The sequence below is a fragment of the Pelodiscus sinensis genome, chromosome 18, assembly GCF_049634645.1.
Source record: "Pelodiscus sinensis isolate JC-2024 chromosome 18, ASM4963464v1, whole genome shotgun sequence".
In the NCBI taxonomy this organism is placed as follows: domain Eukaryota; kingdom Metazoa; phylum Chordata; order Testudines; family Trionychidae; genus Pelodiscus; species Pelodiscus sinensis.
Genome location: NC_134728.1, coordinates 16,920,687 through 16,944,219, shown reverse-complemented (window position 1 = coordinate 16,944,219; position 23,533 = coordinate 16,920,687). Strand labels below are relative to the sequence as shown.

Below are 23,533 nucleotides of genomic sequence, written 5' to 3'. Positions count from 1 at the left end.
AGGCGAATGAGCACTAATCTGCTGTAGTGTAGTGAAGGAGAACCATGCACCACGCACAAAAATACAGCATGGCAGATCATATATATTGTAAAGTCAGAAGCACAGGCATTTTGAGAAGGGGTGGGAGTAAATGTTAAAACAACATGCCCATTTAGGATAGTTCTTTCTTCCTGCATCATCTTACTGTGTCGGGCATGTGGAGACATTCATTAAAGATGTGATGTCTGACAAAAGGCTTAATCCCCAAATTAAAAAATAATAATTAAAATGGAATTAATATTATATATACATTTCTGTAATTCACATATGTGCCTTACAAGAATGCTATAGTTAAACATTTAAGACATTGAGCATGAAACGTAAGGGAAAACAGGATATTTGGAGGCGAGGTTACCGTTCTCAAAACAGTCACCCACACTATCTTAACTCTGCTCCATAATATTGCCAACCATCTCTCTTCTTCTCTCCCTTGAGTGTGCATTATCAAGATGAACAGAATCTTTTCTTAGATAGGTGAATGCCTAAATGTCTCCTTAGTTAGCCATTATGATTCCCATTGCACTAAGCTCTTCCCTTGTAATGGCTGGGCTGCACTCTTCTCATTTGAGCTTCATTAAGTGATAAGCACCAGACTAATGACACTTGGGGAAATTGGTTTCAACATGCAGTCATAGGATCCAGAATGGTAAAGAGTCAAGTAACCCAGCTCAAACACTCCATCTCCTGGCTCCAACAGTCGGGTGGAGTGGGAAAACAATCGGGACCCTGTCAGGTTTGGAATGGCTCGGCTCTCCTCCTGCTGCCTGTAGGGTCGGCGCAATGGCAGCTGTGTGCCCTACTCCTGTCAAGGACTGCTGCCTTGCTGCACTGTTTGTGATGCGGGGTGAGTATAGTGTGGCATCCCAGTGCCCCTTGTTCTACAGCACACACAGCACAGTGGAGTCAGCAGATGGCAGAAGAACTGCACCAGATCTGGGTGGGTGGGCTTGAGTGTGGTTTGGCCTTAAAAATTAGGCCCTAACAGACTTCTAGTCAAGAGCATAATTTCATTTTGCATAATTTCTCCACCTCTGCAAGACGCAGAAGCTGTGTTGGTTGGGAGGCTTTTCCCCACAAACATAGTGCTGGATGGGTGGTGCTTAGGTTACTTGAATGTGCATCACTGGGGGAGGGAGGGGCTGTCTTCACACCCCCGAGTGACATAAGTTTGATTGGTTTAAATGATACCTATTGGGTGCCTATGAGCAATGTGTGAGCAAATGGTGCTGTGTGTGTATTTGTACCCTTGCTCATTCCCTTACCTTTCTTGTAATCATCTCTGACACTGCATAGAGCCCTTAAATGTCCTTGTGTTCACATTCTCTGCCAGAGAATCTTAGTTGTTTTTTTGTCTGTTTGTTTTTCTGTAGGAGGATCAGATAAGAATCCTTTATACTGCCTAATAGGCATTGTTCTCGTCACTAGTAGCAGACACATGTTGCAATGTAATGTGCTGATGAGATTGCAGTGACTTGTGGTAGGTAGTAGCTTAAGTCAAATGAATATCTTCAACTATTAAGTCTCAGAGGGGTTACCACATTAGCCTGTATCTGCAGAAACAATGAGGAGTCCTGTGGCACCTTAGGGCTATGTCTACACAGCAGCATTATTTCGGAATAACGCCAGTTATTCCGAAATAACGTAGTGCGTGTCTACACAGCAAGCCTGTTATTTCAAAATAAATGTGAAATAACGGGCTTCTTACTCCAACTCCTGTAACCCACATTGTATTAGGAGCAAAGGAAGTCAGGAAAGAGTGCTCTATTTCGAAATAACTGCTGGGTAGACAGCACCAAAAGTCAAAATAAGTTATTTCAACGTAAGCTACGCAATTAGCATAGCTTAAGTTGCATAGCTTATTTCAAGTTTAGCCCTGCTGTGTAGATGTGCCCCAGGGGATGTCTACACAGCAGCGTTATTTTGGAATAACTGACAGTATTTCAAAATAACAAAGTGCGCATCTACACAGCAAGCCATTATTTCAAAATAATTTGGAGATGGAGGACATCTTACTCCAACTCCTGTAACCCTCATTTCATGAGCAGTAAGGGAAGTTGAAGGAAGAGTGTTCTTCTTTCGACTTCCTGCTGCATTGACAGCGCTGAAAGCCAAATTCTATATTTCGATTTTAGCTACGCAATTGACATAGCTGAAGTTATATATCTTAATTCGTCTTTTGCCCTGCAGTGTAGATGTGCCCTTAGAGACTGACAGATTTATTAGGGCATAAGACATTAAGATATTTTGAGAAACAAATTAGTTATGTGAAGGGTTCTGACACACAACAAAAAATTTATAGAAGAAACACAATAGAACTTATTATAAGAGGTTATTTCCCCTTTCCACACAACTATGTACTAACTGTTGGATTCAGTGCAGTACAGAAGATCACACATGTGTGTACACTGTCAGGAATGTGTGGGGATATGTAAGAATAGCCTTTGCTGATGGTCACTATGGTCCACAAATGGTTTCTATTTCTGTGGAAACTTTCGGAAAAACAAACAAAAAAAATTGTTTTCCTCAGAACTGATATTAAAAAATGAAAATAAAAAATTTTCTCTGAAAATGAAATATTTTTTATATTTGTGTTTTCAGGTTTTTTTATTTAAAAATTGACATTTTTAATGGAAGTATTGTGGTTTTTTGCCAAAAAAAACCCCTGCTTTGACAAAACCCCAAATTTGTATTGAAAAATTGCTTTGACAGAAAATTTTAAAACTGACTTAGTAGTGTTCATTAATATCTGAACATTACAGGTAGTTCTACAGTACAGTGAAATGACAGAAAATAATTCATTTTGTTCAAGCTACACATTAGGCCAACCTAGCTACTCTGCTCAGGTGAAAAATTCACAACCCTGAAAGACATTCACAACCCTGAGAGACATATGACCTAAGTCCAGTGTAGTTAGGTCAATGGCAGAGTCTTCCATCGACTTTGCTACCACCTCTCAAGGGGGTGAATTTACTTTAGAAATGAAAAACCCTTACCATTGCTGGTGAATATTGTCGCACTACCAGAAGACTGCAAATATATCAATATCTGTAATATACCACACTGGGGTGATGTGACTGGCAAGAGACAGGTACTGAGAAGAGTTTATAACAATAACATAGCAGTTTTCTCTGGAGATGTGAAAAGAAGATGTTTTTATGGATAAAGAGACTGGAATGTGATATGAAAGCTTTGTGAAGGCAGCTATTTGTCTTTAACTCAGTTGTGTTCAGGTGGGCAGGGTCTAAAACTAGGAGTCCTGTTGAAGTTCTCGCACTTGATAGAGCAACTTCAGAACATTCTGTCATTGAAAATGCTGTTGCCAACATCCACAATGATTATATCTAAATGGAAGCTTTGGGATTTGGGTATTGATGAAGCATACGCAATAAAGAGTGAAAACTGAATTTGAATAAGCAGTGAAAATTGACCAAAATGTGAGTGACAGGCTGAGGAAGGTCTGTCTTATCAAATTGCACAATCATTTCTGGGACAAATCTAACTATGAACAACCTGTCTATATTGGTAAACAGATTCCATGGCTGCACTTACTAATTCAAATTTCATGTCAAGATTTCTGCTTAGTATCACTCTCCCTATCAGGCTCATTTTGATTGTGGTTTCTAAATCTGCCACTCTGGAAGCCTCCTTGTCAATACTATGTAACTTTTGATTGGCTTCCTCTGATAACTTGGGAGTGACGATGAATCCATACGACATGTTATGGTGTTGGCCACATGAAATTATTATGGTATCTGAGGCTTGCAATTTATATCAGCACACCCATCTTCATTGTTCACTTGTCCCCTAACTCATTTGTCTGTTTATTCACTTGTTAATTCTCATCTGACTCCTGGAATGTGAATTCTCTTGATCAGGAACTGTTTTCCTCATTGGGTGGGCTTGATGCCTGATCAATACCTCTGTGTTACTGCACTGCTGCAAGTATAAGTAACATCACCTAAAGCGGGCAGTGAAATACAACCTTGCCCTTATCTTTCTAAACTTCTAAATCCCACCCCACATATTAAAGACGGTATATACAATTAATCTAATCCCTCTCTTTTTCTCCAGTCACGTTTCTAATGTACCTGTCACCACAGTATCTAGTTGCTCGTAATCAGTGGTCTGTCATTGCTAAATAAGTGTGCTTTCTTTAAGGTATAATTAGCTGGTAAGAATTTGTTTTGTTTTAAATGATTCTGTCGTGTGTTTCATTGGTTGATTGTGTTGCCAGTCAGTTGTAACACACATTGGAAGTGGAGCGGTTTGTGTAACTTTAGACAAGACTCCATTCTGACTGTATAGCTGAATGAGATGTCTTGTTAAAACAGCTGTTAGCATATTTTAATTTCTCTCTGGATCTTCTGGACTCTGCTTTTCTCTCTCCACCCTGATTGGTGTCATCTGCCCTGTCACGTAAATAATTTCTAATCCAGATTATAAAATCCAAAGAGTAGCAACCATTTCTCTATTCCTTTTGTACAAGGATGTATTGAGAAATAGCATCACTCTGAAAAGATGATACACGTGGTTGTGAGGCAATAAATGTTGTGTTACCATAAACATAACTGAGGGTTGTTACTGCACTGCTGCAAGCATAAGTAACAATCACCAGGGCTCACCAAGCGGTGGCAAGCCCCACTTGCCAGCCGCGCAGTTCTGCGCTCTGCGCATTCGCAGATCTCTCTGCGCCAGCTCTTCCGGGTTGTGATCTAGTCGCCATGGGCGAGTAGATTACATTATTTGTCGAGCCCTGACAATCACCTAAAGTGGGCAGTGAACATAACTTTACCTGCCAAGAGTTGAGTTCAGGGCACACAGCTGCTTATATCATTAACCAGAACTCTTTCAAACTGTGGTCACTGAAGATGGGTTTTCATCAAAAATTAAATTTTTCATGGGAAAATGCCTTCTTATTGAAAATTTTCAGGTTTTTAACAGAAATTTTGCAATAAAACAAAGCTTTTTATTGTACTTTTAAGTTTGATTTGTTTTTCAAAACCTTTTTTTACGTTTTAAAAAATAAAATGAAATTTTGCAAGTCAAATTTTAAAAATCTATTTCATTTTTCAGTTTTCTGCAAATAATATTTTTAAAGTATTCAGAAATAAATTATTGGGTTTCAACTAGCTCTACTAACAGCTAAAAATTCATGAACTCAGGGTAAATCTATACTGCACGCTTATTTCAAAAATAAGCTATTCTGGAATAGTTATTCCAAATATCTTATTTCAGATTAGCACGTCTACACGCAGGAAAGCCTCAAAATTAATCTGAGGCAGGCTCCCCTAATGTAGACAAGCTATCTCGATTTAGAGCCCCAGGAGGCACTGGGAAGGAATAACTTAGAATGCCCCTGATGAGGGGCTATTTCAAAATAGCAGCAGTGGAGCATTTACACATGCCTTATTTCAAAATAGGAGTTTTTTGGAATAGGAGTTATGCCTTGTAAAATGAGGTTTACAGATTTCAGAAGAAGCCATCCGTTATTTTGAAATTTTTTCAAAATAATGGAATGGCTGTGTAGACGCTCGCATTGTTATTTCAAAACTACACTGGTTATCTCGAAATAACGGTGCAGTGTAGACGCACCCTTACATTCAGTCTCGGTGTTACCTTCCTAAGTTAGCAGACAGGACAACAATGGAATTATGAATTCAAGTCTAAACACTTTTGCTGCTGTTTAGTTAATGTTGGCTCAAAAAGCAGGTAGTAAAGGAGGCTAATACTCAACTTTGTGCCTGCACCATGTTAAGGCACATCCATACTGCAGTTGGGAGCATGCTTCCAAGCTTAGGGTGATAGCTACATGCTAATGCTTCTCAAACTAGTGCACTAAAAATAGCTGCAGCGCTGGTGGTAACAGAAGAAGTGGCTCAGGCTATCTATCCAGGTACATTGCAGAGCCATGGGAGGTTCTAGTCAGATGGCTACCACAACTACATTGATATTTTTAGCATGCTAGTGTAACCCACATATCCTACATGCTGTGGTTCACTGTCCCACCTAGTAGCACCTAGACCACTTATAGAGAGAATGAATGAGTATGCTCTACAGCCTTAGCTGAGAGCCACCTGGCTTTATAGCTCAAGCTGTAGGGGCTCATACACTAAGCTGCAAATGATATAGGTTTGGTGCTGCTTGTTATCAGAGAAGCCAGGCCCAGTTGCTTTGTAGAGATTCTCCAAAGGGAATTCAGACTGAAAATATACATCACAAGGCATTTGCTTCTTGAATTAGTACCCCAAGTTTAGAAATTAATGTAAACGAGCGTCACTTGTATATAGTAAGTGCTGTATATGTAAGTTAATGCCATCTAGTTAAAACTCTGAGGGGAGGTTTCTAAAAATGTGTTTTAACTTACTGTTTTCCATTAAAAACATAAAATGAACTGATAACCCAGACCAGAGTGCAATAGATGGAACCAGGCCCTACTGGAGATGAAAGCTGAGCAATTTGGACTAATTTGGTATTTGCAGGGAAGCAAACCAGGCCCAAGTAGAAGAGGAGTCAAAAGAGAAGGACTCTGAACCTGTTGAATATTATAAGAAGATGAACAAAAAGGAGGACAATGCCAACATGGAAGTCATGGATTCTTGTAAAGGAGGTTGCACCCACTTCGGGAGCTGAGAAAAAAAAGAGCAGGGTTAGTTTGAGTGAAATGTGAGATATGGAAATTAGTTCTAATTGTTTCTGAAGTTCTTCACTGCTAGTGAGAGCTGGTGGGAGATTTTTGGAGATCTACAAAAGGAAATCCATTTTTATTACTGGTGACTTGTGTGAATTACTTGTCTCACTTCTGCACAAGTTTGCCTGTAGGGAAAACATTCCTTCTACATTCCATTTTTGTATCATATTAGGCAGAAGTGACCCTTTCTGTTACCTGAGAGCACATATACACAGCAGGTCTAAAGCCAAAATAAGTCACACAACTTGAGCTACATCAACTGTGTAGCTTACGTCCAAATAGCTAATTTCAGCTTTTGGCGCTATCTACACAGCAGGAAGTCCAAGAAAGAGCACTCTTCTTCTGACTTCCCATACTCCTCGTACAATGAAGGTTACAGGAGTCAGGAGTAAGAAGTCTTCTAGCCTGACTTTATGTCAAAATAACTGCTTGCTGTGTGGACGCAGACTATGTTATTTTGGAATTACATTAGTTATTCCGAAATAACACTGCTGTGTAGACATAGCCTAAGAGATTAAGTAATCAATATGCTGTACCTAATATTAGTGGGCTTGATTTTTAATTCTGTAATATTTTCACCAAAAACAAACTCTTGATCCAAAGGGCATTAAACCTGGATATCTATTTTGAAGTCTTTTTTTTTTTAAGTTTGTAATTGTCTTTCCATTAGGAAAGATGTTAGAAATATACACTCCATTACATTAGCTTTGTTACCATATGGTTCCATCAGCTGTCATGGGGTTATGCCTAAATACAACCAACACAACAGTGTGGATGATCAGGCCTTTACCACTTCAAAAGAAAAGTCAGTTAATAGGTCATTCCTGAACTGATATAATTAACTTCAATGAAGTTAGAACAGGTCTGGGGTTTGGAAATACAATAATAAAAGATTCTGGCATGTTCTGTCCCTTTTATTTGGCTCCCTCTGCTGCAAGGGGACGTTGAGGAGTTTCCCTGAGGAAGGGAAAATATAGGAGCTATTCCTGCTTTATGCCACTCTCTTTCTCCTCCACTTCGCAATTATAGAGCTGTTTGTGGACAAATCAACAGTCATGACAGTGATCAGGAGCAGATAGATATAAGATACTATAGACTGATGATTCCAAGCCACTGGAAAGGTCATTGAGGCTGCTCTAAGTTCTGGTCACATTAGTTTAGTTTACAACTGCATAAAAAATCAGGAGCTAAAAGCCACCTTGGCTATCTGCACCACCATCTCAAGTCACATGCCAAGCCTAATTCAAAATATCTTGTGATATGGCTCAAGATGTGATAGAAAAATTAAAGCAACCCTATTGAGAGATTGGGGTCCATTACAAGCTTATTCCATTACAAATTTTCATTGCAGGTTCCAAGGTCAGGATTTCTTGTGTGTTTCTTGTTCTGATCTTTCCTAAAGTAAAGAATTCCATGGTTGCTAAGAGTCCAAACATAAGGAAAGAAAAACTGTGCATTGTTTAAAAATATCTAGCCACTACAAGGACCCTTTTTGAATTGTTTTTAAAATAAAATAACAAGTATGTAGGAATCCAGATATCCCAAACTAGGTGCAAAAGTCAGCCTTTAAAGTCATTAGTTTCAGATCTGGATTGGTGTCAGCATGTGAAGTTGCAGGAGACAGGCATGGGACATAGCTATAGACTTGATGTCTGGTCTAATGCAATTCTGTGGTGAGTTGAGAACAGTCCTTTTTGGTTGACCCTTTCCTTGTGCTACTTAGGGTACGTCTACACTACAGAGTTTTGTCGGAAAAACGGCCATTTTTCTGACAAAACCTGAGTTACGTCCACACTGCAATTGCATTCTTCTGAGGGTGTGTCTAGACTACCTAGTTTTGTCGACAAAAGTGGACTTTTGTCGACAAAACAATACCAGCGTCTACACTACCGCGGAGTTCTGTCGACATAAAGTCGACAGAACTCCGCGGTTTTGTCGACGCTGGTATACCTCATTTTACGAGGCATAACACTTTCTGTCGACAGAACTCTGTTGACAGAAGGTGTTATTGCCTGTAACACTGCGTGCAGACTACAGAGTTCTGTCGACAAAGCGGCTTGCTTTGTCGACAGAACTCCATGTGTCTGGACGCAAATTGTCGACGGAAGTTTTGTCGACAGTATCTGTCGACAAAACTTCCGTCGACAAAACGCGGTAGTCTAGACGTACCCTGAAAGTAAATTGAAAGAACAGAGAGGTTTTTCCAGCATTCTTCTATGAGGAAGAAGCCTTTTTTCAAAAGAGCTCTTTTGGAAAAAAGGCATGTGTGAATGGGGAAGAGGGAGTTCTTTCAAAAGAAGAGGTAAGACAAAAAAGCACAGGTTCCCTAGTGGCCACTCAGTCCATAGAAATCACTGCTTAAATGTGAGATAGAGTCCGTTCAGTGTGGACTCTGTCTTCAAAAAAGCAGGTCGCTTTTTCGATGTGCTTTTGTGTATGTGCACTCTCTTTCGGAAGAAGTTTTTTTGGAAGGTCTCTTCTGAAAAAAGTTTCTTCCGAATAAGCCTGCAGTCTAGACATAGCCTTAGATTTACATGCAGGTTAACACACCTATGATGTAACATTTACTGTCCTGGATTCACTTTATGTTGCTAGCTTGATTCTTTTGGAGTAGTCTTCTCCATGCCACATCCCGGAAGGAAGCATATATCCTATCGGAGATCTTTGAAACAGACCCCGATGCCTCTTCTAAAGACAATTTTCCCAAAAGTGGATCTGTTTGTTTTTAATACAATGCTGCATTTACAAGAACTACAACTCTTATCGGTTTATCGTTAGGCCTCTTGGCTCTGGGCTAATGAGCAGAACCAACATAATCTTAAAGCATGTTTGCTCTGGGAATTTAAGTTTTTCTTTCAAATGATAAAAATCTCTTTTTTCTAGCTCCAGTGAAAACAGAGATTTCAGAAAGTAGTGAGGCCAGCCAAGTGTGTTGAAGTAGACTCTGGTTCCAACTAGCTTGCTGGCATTTTCTGACTATATTAGAATCAGTTATATTAAAATGGAATCCTGAGGGCATTGGAAGATACGGTAGGTTTCTTAGGGAAGGAACATTTGGTAATTTTGATCTTTCAGGCAGGATTTACAAAAGCTACAATAAACCAAGAGAAAGCTCATTAAAGATACGATGACATTTTCTTTGCAGCCCCTTCCTCAATCTCATAGTTGCTCTGAAAATAATCAGTAAACTAATTTTTATATTTGGGCTGGAACAAAGTAGGTAGAGGGGGCTGTCGATAGGTGGAACTATATTTTCAGACATTTTAGGCATGCAAATATAAACACAAATTAGGTAATTACATATACACATGTATCCAGTTAACTAATTGCACGTGCAGTTATTTGATTTGCATATAGAGTCATTAATTCCATGTGTAAATTAAGCATACAGTTTCATGAATCTTTTTTCACATGTATTTACCGTCTGTAAATCTGGTGTTTTGAATACAGTATTTTCCCATTTAGTGTGAAGAAGAATAGTCCAGTGATTTGGGCCCTTACATGGGACATGGTAGATGTGCATGCATGACTCTGCTCTGCTACTATCTCCTTTTGTGATCTTGGGCAAGTCACGTAGTCTTTCTGTGCCTCGTTTCTCCATTTGTGCAACCAGGATAATAGCCCAGCCATGTCTCACAAGGGAGTGGTAAAGATAAATACATTAAAGATTAGGAGGTGTTCAGATATTACATGAATGGGGGTCATGTAAATACCTAAAATAGATAACATAAAGCTGGCATGCTGTTGCATCAGCATGTTGAGATGCAATATCATTGCCCCAAGAGTATCATTATGTTACAAAAATATCATAGCATAGTGTCTTCAGAAATTAGCCTCAGAGCATCACCCTTCTATCAATAACATTATAACAAAAGTGAATGTTGATACCAGATTTACGGCCTTTCAGCCTGAAATCCTGCTTATCCATGTGAAAGTCCCAGGCTGGGGCCTTACAGGCTGTTTTTGCACTGGGGCCTTACAGGCTGTTTAGAAGGGTATCTAGGATACTGTTTCAGCCTTCATACCCACTCCATTTGTCCCTGCTGCTGAAAGGGCAACAGTGATCAAGATGCTCAAAGATGTGGAGCTAAGAACTGGACGTGGTCCATGAGGGCAGCAACTTTAGGTTGCCCTCAAACTGACCACTTTCAGATGAATGACTGAGATCATTTCCTGGACCTTTACAATTCCCTTTTAAAAATGGGCAAATTTTCAAGAATGCCTGCTTATATTCCTCAATCCTAAGCGGTTATTTAGAAGTGACCTGTCAGAAGGAGCATGTATGCAGCTCCCATTGGCTTCGCTGGAGGTGCTTGCCACTTCTGAGAATGAGGCCACATTTGTTAACGCCCTAAATACAGATGTGGGAGCCTATTTTTAGGCACCCAGATTTGAAAAATGTAGACCATATGCCTAGAAACACTAATTTTTTTAAAAAAAAAAATCACTCTTGAAACTGAAGCCAAATGGTTGATCTCTGAGCTAGAGCTTTTAACTAGTGTTTGTGAAGCTCTGACACCCTCCCAAACTCACAAGGGATCTCTTTTCTCTTTGAAAAACAGCTCATTATTAGGAATCAAAGACGTTTGATATTAAAAATAATTCTCCAAATTCGGGTTTGTCAAATGCAGGTTTGTACATCTCATTCCCCTCCCCCACTCTAGGTTGATTATATCTTTCAGCTGGAGCCAAACTAAAACTGATTCACCTTTCTCCCCCTTCAGTCACTCCCTTCTCCTTTCATTATCTTTATCCCTCTTTTCTACAATAGTTCAGCTATCTCTGCCTCACCATCTGAACTGCACCCCTTAAGGCAGCAGTATTATCCTAGGCACAGCTAGCAAAGGCTTCATTAAATTGCTGCTACTTTTTTGGTGCCCGCTGGACACTCTCAGAAGTCCCTGGGGCTTTGGCAGTGAAAGAAAGCTAGTCTTGCAGTTTCTCAGGAGGGGAATGCAAATGGAAGTCGAGGGAGCCAGCAAACAGTTAACGGTTTAATACTTTACTAAAAAAAAGAACGTGAAAGGAAGTGGAGAGAGCCAGCAAACAGTTAATGGTTTAATACTTTACAAAAAAGTCAAGACAGACTTGTGATTCTTGATGTTAATGAAGGTGTCACACATTGTCTAGAGAAAGTTGTGCCTGGCAATCTTCCTTTTTTCGGATGCCTACACCACTGACATTTCATCTCGCATTCAAAGAGCACTACCTTAATGAAATGCATAATTAACATATTCTAATTGTGCTGAGCGCTGTGATGATTTTGACAGAACTCACTTTCCATGTCTAATTTGATGCTAATTTAATCTGTTCCTCTCCCGCTGACATGACCTTTCTTGATTGAGTTTCACTGAGGAAATTTTTTGATGGATTGATTTATCAGCATTGCGGAGACAACAAAGGCTCAGGGTGCATGACAGAAAATGGGACAGGAATGGCCCTCAAAGCCTGTATGCTCTGAACTTTCTGGCTGTAATGTCCTCTTTCCAGAGACTGCTTGTCTGATCTACTGATGGAATTCAAGAAATGTGACATCTGTGTGCGGGTTTGATCTCAGCAATAAATACAGTAAATATCTTATTGTGCTTGTGAATTCCTTGAAAGGAAAACTTCTGCTCTCTCTGTTATTCAGTAGGAAACGTCATAGGCCAGTGGCTAACAAAACAATGTGATCAAGTGTAGACATGCGGTAAGCTTCTTTTCTATGTTTTGTACTCATTTTGCTGGACATACTTTAATTAATTTAGTCATATTGGCAATCTAAAGAGCAGTGAAGTGGGCTAGCCCTCGAGTAATTGTAAAATATTCTATGGAACATAATCAAGTTATTATTTTCTCCAAACTTTGAATAATTTTTATTATCTGTATATGTAGTGTAATATTAAGTGGTTGCAAATATGTAAACACATTATATAGACATGTATAAAAATATCTCCATCGGATGTATGTGTACATAGATATGTGTACGCCCACACACAAAGTATTGGTGAATGTGTATTTTCCTCATGTTGTGAAATTTAGCCATTGCTGTACGTGGGGAGGACAGTGTGGGGTGGGAGGGTGGAGTTGTGAATCTTTCATGGCAATACCAGTTGGTACTTCAGATCTGCTATCCTGCACTAGGTGGCCAAATATCAAATGAATAATAGCGTAGTTACCCTTTCTTACTTTGAATCATATCTCTAGCCAATTGTGGTCTTTACATGAGAAGGCAATTACTTCCTGACCCTTGCAGCAATCAGTTTTACAGCCTGAAGCATGAGGCTACCCTTATCTTAACACGAATAACTACAGATGTTGTTAGTCATAACAATTATACAGCCACTTTCTGTGCATGCTTATGTGTTTTCATATCCTCATAAAAGCAGAAAAGTCATCTCACCCTGCAGAGTTAGCTGAACCACAACTAAGAAGTTCTACCACCCAACCCTTCCCTTTTGGAAGAGGATTACCTTTGTTCCCAGGGCTGGCTGCTTACTTGAGCTCAGCACTCAAGAGGGAAGAATTTCTTCCTCACCAGTCCCAGATTGCCCCACCCCTCAGTACATATGTGACTGCTGCTCTGTAGTGAACACAGAATAAATGACTGATTCTTCCTATAGCTGAGTAAAATTTTCTGGACAAAACATTTTTTGCCAAACAATGCAGATATGAATCAATTGAAAAATCACATGAACTTTGTTGAAATCACTGAATTGTTTCACTTGGGGGAAAATGGAGAGACATCCCCCAAAAAATCAAAGCATGTTATCTGACAGTTTCTAAATCAAATGAATTTTTTATAAAACCAAAATGAAAATCTTTAACTTCAATTTTTCTAAAATTATTTTTAAAATAATCATAATAATCAGATCATCTAAAACATTTCATTTGATTGGGAGCAATCATTTTTGGTACTGAATTTATTATTTCTTTAAAAAATGTCCAGTTTGGCCTCTGAACTGAAAAAACCTGGTTATTCTCACAGTGCTAAGGCTATGTCTTGACAACGGGGCTATTTTGGGATACCGGCAGTATCCCAAAATAGCAATTCAGCTTTAAACACTCCCATCATTTCAAAATAACGGGCATGCTATTCCAGCACCCTCATTCCACGAGACTTAAGGGACTTGTCAGAATAATGCTTTATTTTAAAATTTTTCGAAATAAGCTATTTTGAAATTATCTCGAAATAAGCTATGCAATTTGCATAGTGCAAATTGCGTAGCTAATTTTGAGGTAACGGTGCGGTGCAAATGCACCATAAGTGTATCTTTTATTTTAAATTAGCACATTGAGGGCCAAATTCTGCCCTGGCTTAAATAGTTGCCGTTTTGTTAAGTTTAATGGATTTAGACCCCCTTTCATTAGGTCTGAATTTGTTGCCTCGGGATAATTCTACTCTGTGTCTGGGAAAGTGCCTTCTGGCCCTGGTAGAGAGAGACATATGCTAGTTCTGCTTGAGCTAGTGTGCTAAAAATAGCAGCATGGAAATTGCAGCACAGATGGTGGCAAAGACTGGCCCTCAAGTCTAAGCCTGCCTGCTTCCTCAGGTCTGTACAGCCTCCTCCTATGCTGCATCATCAGCATCCATGTTTGCTATTTTAGTGCACTAGCTGCAGATAAGCTAACATATGTTAGTCTACCCTAACTCAGAGGCAAGCTTCCATTTGCAGTAAACACTTATCCTCAGAGTGGGTGTGGGGACCTTTCTGTGCGCCAGCCACACATAGTCCCTCGGGGTATGTCTAAACTACATGCCTCCGTCGATGGAGGCATGTAGATTAGCCAGATCGGCAGAGAGAAATGAAGCCGCGATTAAAATAATCGCGGCTTCATTTAAATTTAAATGGCTGCCCCGCTCTGCCGATCAGCTGTTTGTCGGCATATCGGGGCAGTCTGGACGCGACGCACCGACAAAGAAGCCTTTCTTGATCGGCACAGGTAAACCTGGTTTCACGAGGCATACCTGTGCCGATCAAGAAAGGCTTCTTTGTCGGCGCGTCGCGTCCAGACTGCCCCGATCTGCCGACAAACAGCTGATCGGCAGAGCGGGGCAGCCATTTAAATTTAAATGAAGCCGTGATTATTTTAATCGCGACTTCATTTCCCTCTGCCGATCTGGCTAATCTACATGCCTCCGTCGACGGAGGCATGTAGTCTAGACACACCCTCAGAGTTAGATGTTTTATTTACCTGAGCATCCTCAGGTGCCACTATGGTTCACAGTTTATAGACAATGGGAGCTGTGGAAAGTGGGGGCCAGCCCGCAATGCTTCCCACAGCTCCCATTGGCCAGGAATGGTATAGAAACAGTCTGGAAACACGCCACATCTAACCCTGATGATCTGTGTCTATCCTGTGGGCCAGAAGTTCCCTACCCCTGCCTTAAAGTAATGTTTCAGAAAAAAAAATGGCAGGGCTCACCTTGCAATCGATTTTCTCTTACCAAGATTTCAACTCTCTTTTCAAAAAAATAGCCATTGCTAATTAATTCCCTGTCCTAGGAGAAAGAGAGGAGAAACTGACACGTTTGGTACCTGAATATATAATATGGAGGTGTCTAGTGGGGGACTGCTCACCAAAGCATGCAAGCCACTTTATAACTGTGAAACTATGAGACGCTCAACCTTATTTACACTAGATACTGTGAGGCAGCCTGATGTGTTACTGTCTATAAATCTGTCTCAATCAGTATCCTTTAGAAGATCAATAGGACCGAAATCCAAAGTTATAAGAAATCCAGATATATAGTAGGATAAAACTATCAGTAACTGTATTATGGGGGGAAAAAGATACTGCATTGTTGAAAAGCAGACCAAAAGGCAACCAAACCTAATACAAATGCAATAATTGGTGACTTCAACTGCCCCATATAAACTGATCATAGGTGAGATCAGAACAAGCCTAAAAAGACTCAATTTCCTGACAATTTAAATGATAATTTCTTGGAACAGCTAATTCTAGAGTCCATAAAACTTAAATTGGATCTGTTGTGTTCTTGCTTCTTTTGAAAATCAGATAGCAGGGTCCATATTTAGAAGTCTAATTTTATGACTTCATTTTGTGTTAGAGTGATCTTAGTGGGTATGCTCATTTGTGGCTACCTGAAATAACTTTTACTGATGAATCCCAATCGGAAGTATGGGGAATGGAACTGAGGTTGCAGTCAAACTTGTTCTTCAAATGCTCTTTTTCATTAGAACAATTCACTTCAATAAAATCCTGGGCACTTTTGATAAGACAGCATTCAAGGAACAAAGCTGTTAGGAAATGACTTGCTCGTAAGTTCCAGCAATAATTTTTGGCCTTAGTATATTACTTGGTGTTTTTCATTGTCAGTGGAAAATGAAAATGTAGCATTTCAATTGTAGCCCATTAGGAGTGTAGCAATGCACACTGTTCTTTGCAGTTGATCTACAAATTGCACCAAAATACTTCTGTAAACTTTTGATCTGCCAGCACTCACGGTGAAATGAATGAATATTCAAGAAGGAGGATTTTCTTATCAAGGTTTATACAGAAGGAAAAGTGAAAAATAATATAAATTAATGTATTTAGTATAAATAAAACTTGAAAATAACAAACTTGGAGAAATTTTGGGATCAGAGAAGCTTCTAAAAAGCATACATTTTGTCCTAAAATGACTAAGGATAGAGGACAAGTGAAAATATTTGGAAACTTTTCAAAGACACCATAAAAGAGGCCCAACTTAAATGTATACCCCACATTGAAAAACACAATAAGAAAATCAAAAAAATGCCATCATGGCTTAACAACCAACTAAAGGAAGCACTGGGAGATAAAAATACATATTTTTAAAAGTGGAAGTCAAATCCTAGAGAGGAAAATAGAAAGGAGCTTAAACTCTGTCATATTAAGTATAAAAATATAATAAGAAAAGCCAAAAAGGAGTTTGAAATACAGCTAGCTAAAAACTCAAAAAGTAATAGCAAAATGTTTTTAAGTACATCAGAAGCAGGAAGTCTGTTAAACAACCAGTGGGGCCGTGCGATGATCTAGATGCTAAAGGAGCGCTCAAAGACAATGAAGTCATTGCAAAGAAACTAAATGAATTCTTTGCTTCAGTCTTCATGGCTGAGGATATCAGGGAAATTCCCAAACCTGAGCCATTCTTTTTTGGTGACAGATCTGAGGAATTGTCCCAGATTGAGATGTCATTAAAGGAGGTTTTGGAACAAATTGATAAACTTAACAATAACAAGTCTCCAGGACAAGATGGCATTCACCCCCAAGAGTTCTGAAAGAACTCAAATATAAAATTGCAGAACAATTAACTGTGGTTTGTAACCTCTCCTTTAAATCTGCTTCAGTACCTATTGACTGGAAGATAGCTAATGTGATGCCAATATTTAAAAAGGGCTCTAGAGGTGATCCTAAAATCCTGGCAATTACTATCAGTACTGGGCAAATTAGTTAAAACTATAGTAAAGAATAAAATTGGCAGACGCATAGATGAACATAATTTGTTGGGGGAAAATCAACATGGTTTCTGTATAGGGAAATCATGCCTTACTAATTTACTTGAGTTCTCTGAAGGGATCAACAAATATGTGAACAAAGGGAATCCAGTGAATATAGTATACTTAGATTTCCAGAAAGCCTTTGACAAGGTCCCTCACCAAAGACTCTTAAATAAAGTAAGTTATCATGGGATAAGAGGGAAGATCCTTTCATGGACTTTGGCCTGGTTAGAAGACAGGATACAGAAGGTAGGAATAAATGGTAAGTTTTCAGAATGGAGAAAGGTAACTAGTCAGGTCCCCCATGAGTCTGTCCTGGGACCAATCCTATTCAACTTATTTATAAATGATCTAGAGAAAGGGGTAAACAGATGATACCAAACTGCTCAAGATAGTTAAGGCCAAAGCAGACTGTGAATTGCTTCAAAAAGATCTCACCAAACTAAATGATTGGGCAACAAAATGGCAAATGAAATATAATATTGATAAATGTAAAGTAATGTACATTGGAAAAAATAATCCCAACTGTACATACAATCTGATGGGGACTAATTTAGCTATAACTACTCAGGAGAGAGATCTTGGATCATTGTGGATAGTTCTCTGAAAACATCCATTCAGTGAGCAGCGACAGTCAAAAAGGCCAACAGAATGTTAGGAATCATTAAAAAAGGGATAGAGAATAATACAGAAAATATCTTATTGCCTCTATATAAAACAATGGTACACCCACATCTTGAATACTATGTACAGATGTGGTTGCCTCATCTCAAAGGAGATATATTGGCATTGGAAAAGGTGCAGAAAAGAGCAACAAAAATGATTAAGGGTTTGGAACAGGTCCCATATGAAGAAAGATTAAAAAGCCTGGGACTTTTCAACTTAGGAAAGAGGAGACTAAGAAGAGGTATGATAGAGGTTTATAAAATCATGACTGGTGTAGAAAAAGTGAATAAGGAAACTTTATTTACTTGTTCCCACAATATAAGAGAGGTCACCAAATGAAATTAATAGGCAGCAGGTTTAAAACAAACAAAAGAAAGTTTTTCTTCATGCAGTGCATAGTCATCCTGTGGAACTTCTTGCCAGAGGATGTGATGAAGACTAGGACTTTAACAGGGTTCAAAAAAGAGCTAGATAAATTCATGAAGGTTAGGTCCACAATGGCTATTAGCCAGGATGGGTAGGAATGGTGTCCTTATACTCACTGGCTACGTCTAGACTGGCATGATTTTCCGCAAATGCTTTTAATGGAAAAGTTTTCCGTTAAAAGCATTTGCGGAAAAGAGCGTCTAGATTGGCACTGACGCTTTTCCGCAAAAGCATTTTTGTGCAAAAGCATCTGTGGCAAATCTAGACGCACTTTCCTGCAAAAAAGCCCCGATCGCCATTTTTGCGATCGGGGCTTTTTTGCCCAAAACAAATCTGAGATGTCTACACTGGCCCTTTTGCGCAAAAGCTTTGCGCAAAAGGACTTTTGCCCGAAAGGGAGCAGCATAGTATTTCTGCAAGAAGCACTGATTTCTTACATGAGATCATCAGTGTTCTTATGGAAATTCAAGCGGCCAGTGTAGACAGCTGGCAAGTTTTTCCGCAAAAACTTGCCAGTCTAGACACAGCCTGTTTGTCTGGAAATGGATAACAAGAGAGGGATCAAGTTGAAGAGGGGAGAAAAGCTGGTCCACTGCTTAAAATGATGTAGTGGGCTACTCCATGATAGATAGGTTGATGTTTTTTTGCCTCTGCTGTTTAGATTTCTTTACAACATAATTTAAAAAATTGGCTATAGGATTTGTTTGAAAAGTGTTCCTTTGTAGACATGTAGCACGGTCTGTAAAAGAAATGGTTTGTAGGTGAAACACTGATAAATTCTAGATATAATATTGGCTAATGTAGAAACAGATATGTGCTGTCTGTTTTCATGGCGGCAGTGCTGGTGGTTGCATTGGCAATAAACTGAATGAAGAACTTGGAAATCATCATGATAGTGTGGATTTGCAATCCAGAGAGAGATAGAGGAGAAAACACGTTTAAAAATCCCTGACAGGAAATGGGTTTGTGAATATAATATCGAGGCATTAGTAGTGATTCCATAATTAAGAGTGTATTGAGACATGCACTTACACAGAGATGAAAATGCACATTGAATCCTCTTCAAGGATGGTAGAACATTTGCTCTACCAAGGGATAAAACTGCACCTTCAGGAGTAGTATCTATGACAATGAACCTACACACCATGCCTTTCTGTGCATTGACGGAGCTTACCTTGTACACATGGCTTTTCATGGTATTGTCTGAAGATAGGCAATGATATTTTATGAATCTTAACAATCATCTCCAATGCGCCACAGAGGTGACCAGAAAACAGAAACAACTATTTTAAGTCTTAACGACAGATACAGTCTGATTTTGTGGTTTTCAACCATATTTCCAGGAAAGGAGGCTGACTTAACTGAGTTCCCATAAGATGATAGGATCACCAGATATTAAAGGAGATTTTTTTTTCCAAGTTTGACCAAAATTTGTGAAGGACAGACACATTTTTTCATTCATAAAAATGTCCACACAGTCTAAGGCGTCCTGATTTACCTAACAGATATGGAGGATTTCTTTAACCTAAGACTTATTGCAGGGGTCCACCTGAGGCCCCTGGGTTGCCTGGATCCGGCCCCTGAGGCTCGGGGATCCCCTCCCCCAGCACTGAGATGTCTGTGCTGACACTCCAGCCGCTCCCCCCATCTTTCCCCCCCCCCCACAAACTATCCCATCATGGGGCTGGAGCATACAAAATCTACTTGCCTGGGGGTCAGTGGCCCGCAACCCAAAAAAGGTTTCCTACCCCTTGACTTACTGGATACTTTAAGTATAAACACATTAGAATTTCTTTCCTATTTCATAATATTTCAGAGCATGAAGTTATACTTCTATATTTGTCAAAAAGAGAATGCTTTTTGAAATGTAGGATTTTATGATGTATGTAATAATGGAATAAAGTAACAATTCAAAGTTACATCTATAAGAATGTTAAATGAATTGTGCAGTAAGTTAGTTTACATTATCCTCAAGCAATGACCATCTAAAATCTATGGACTCTACCATCTGAATCTGGGTATATTCATCACAATCCCAAAGAAATTAAGCTTTCTGTAAACCCCATGACCTCAAATTAGATTCCACTCTCAGCCATGGAATTAATAAATAAAAATAAAAAATGTGACACTGACATCTCTAATGCAAGTCTTTTTTCCAAGGAAATATATTTGAGGTGCTGAACAACATTTGATCACTTTCAAACCCCCTCAACTGATGCTGTATTATTCACATCTATTTCATTATGCAGCAGATGGTGAATTCTGTCTTTTTTTTTTTTTTTTTTTTTTTTTTTGCAGATTCACAAAACTTCAATGGGTTGAAAGACAACCCCAAAAAGGAGTTGAAAAAGAAAATACTTCTTAAGAAATAATTTTCGATAATAACCCATTGACAGAGGATAACAGACAAACCCCATAGAAAACAAAAAAGACAAATTTGCCTTATTTATGAAGAGCATTTGTCTAAAATGACTGAACTGCAGAGAGTGGCCTTCCGTTGAAATAAAAGATAGTCCTTCTGTTGCTACACAAAGCTGTATTTGCTGCAACAAAGCACAAAAGAAAGACTGATAAACTGATAGCCAGAAGTATGGGATACTGGTATTCATCTTCACAAATATCTGAATATTTGTGAATATTTGTGGAGGTTTTAAAATGGAAATGCTTCATTTAGCATATGCAAATTACAAATTTAAGATAATCATATCAAATTCCGAACATTTCTGGTAATATTTTTACTATGACTTCTCTAGCAACTTTCTGGTCACTTAACAAATATCACATAGTCATTTTAGGGTTTTTTTAGGCTTTGATGTATTCAAAGCCACTTAAAGGATTCAGGGGCCCAATATCCATTAAAATTAAGTTATTGGCTTCCAAATCTTTTCGGTAGCTTTTAAAATATCATCCTAGATTGTTGGTAGAGTTATTCTATGAGTGGTACTGCCACAAATTATTAGGTCAATTTATATGTAGTAACAATTAAGATAATAAGTTGAATAATGTATAATCATATATTTTAGGAATACCTTTAGGCTCTGGTCCTGCAAACACTTGTATATATGATCTACTTTAAACATATGGGAAGTCTCACTGACTGAGGCCTTCATCCTGAAAGAGATTCAGTGAAGTATCACATACTGTCAGGATCAGCGCTTACCAAATTGTAGTCAATTCTGAGATGAAACACAGTGACTGTGTAATAGCCCAGAGTAATGCTACTGTACAGTTCAGGGCAGGATGACAGAGGAATCATTTATTTAAGGATTTGGGGATTTGGCCTATTTATTTATTAATTATTATGTCCATTCTTTTTTTTTATTTTCGTAGTAGTCATATTATTTTATTATTTTTATTCTAACCTGCACTTCCCTCTCTTTTTACATGCCCTGTGTCTGTCTTTTTTCTTTAGACTGTAAACTCTGTGATGCTCTGCCTTTTTTTCAATGCATAACAGGACAGCTAGAATGTTAACAAATATTCAACCTTGGGTTTTGTAACCCTGAAATTATATGCACATACGTAGGTCTAGTTATATGAATAATCCTACTGATTTCAATTGAACTATTCACGTGAATAAAACTAAGCGGTTTCCTAAGTCTTTGCAGGATTGTGCCTGTGTTCTGAGTTTACCTGGTTGTGTTCAGGGACATGCTAACTAATATTACAGTAATGCAGTATAATAATTTTATAGCAAAGTAGTGCCAATGGGTCAGATCCTCAGCTGGTGTAAATCAGTATAGTTACATTGACTTCGATAGAGCGACCTCAGTGTACATCATTTGAAAATCTCACCCATTTGGGGTGGGGGTGGATGTGGGAAGTGGGGAGACAGGACAGGACATTTAGACACTGCTATCATTTAGGCTTTGTCAAGATTTTTAAAGTCTGTGCCTCTAAGTAAAGCCATCACGAAAGAATCAACATGAGTCTAACTAAACAATGAATTCAGCCCCATGCCTGTTTCTCACCAAGAACAGTGCCCCAGAATTTGAGCACTGCTGTGTTTACTGGCCCTTTCATAACACTGTCAGTATTGGAGAGTTGGTAAATAGAGAACTCATCCAGGAGGCTGTCAGATTCTTCTGCACTGCTGCCCACCCCCAGTTGATATGCTAACTCCTCTGCCATTTTGCCAGTAAATCTGAGTTTAAAGGCTGGGTCAAGAAGGAGTTACACTTTTCCAGTAGGCTTTCCTTCAGGGAAAATTATTTTATTTTAGCATTTTTCCCCAGTACTGTCATGAAAAAAAGCAGATTCTTGTTTCTTTTCATAAAGAACAACTCTCCAATAGTTGAGCACCCCCAGGTTCCCTCATATGATAATCCCACAACTCCTAGTTATTTCCTTATAATGCTTCAGTATTTCTGACATCATACATGCTAAACACCACCTAGCAATCATTCCCCAGCACAGCCAATATTTTTATTACTATTTATATTACAGCAGATTCCTAGAGGTCCCAATTGAGATTATGATCTCATTATAGTAGGCACTGGGAAAACACACAGTGAAAAACAGTCCCTGCCCCAAGGAACATGGATTCTAAATAGACAAGGCAGCTAAAGGGGAAAGAAAAAGACACCAAAAGAGAAAAGTGATTTGCTCGTGGAATCAGTGACTGAACAAAGAATAAAGCCAGTATTTCCTGAGTCATAGGACAGTGCTCTAGTAGGGTGCATCTAGCCAGCACAGTTATTTCGAAGAACAGCCATTATTTCGAAGTGACAATGAGAGTGACTACACAGCAATTCTGTTATTTTGAAATAATTTTGAAATAACGGATGGCTTATTTCAAAATTTATAAACTTAATTCCACAAGGAATAATGCTTATTCCAAAATAGCTATTTCAGAATAGTGGTAGTGTGGACGCTCCACTGCTGCTATTTTGAAACAGCTCCTTCCCAAAGCCATTCAAAGTAATTACTCCCCAATGCCTCCTGGGGCTCTACATTGAGGTAGCATGTCCACATTAGGGAAGCCTGCCTCAGACTAATTTTGAGGCTTTCTTGTAGTATAGATGTGCTATTTCGAAATAAGCTATTTGGGGGGAGGGATTCCAAAATAGCTTATGTCGAAATAGCGTATTTCGGCTATTGGTGCTGTCTACACAGCAGGAAGTCCGAGAAAGAGCACTCTTCCTCTGACTTCCCTTACTTCTCATACAATGATGTTATAGGAGTTGGAGTAAGTAGTCCTCCAGCATGACATTATTTTGACATTATGTCAAAATAACTGCTTGTAGTGTAG

The 23,533-nt window shown here is 39.0% G+C and overlaps 1 protein-coding gene across 3 annotated transcripts in view; it reads left to right on the top strand.

Moving 5' to 3' along the window:
* Positions 1 to 23,533, top strand: part of TSHZ2 (teashirt zinc finger homeobox 2) — a 301,375-nt gene that overhangs the window by 226,460 nt on the left and 51,382 nt on the right. The window lies entirely within an intron of this gene.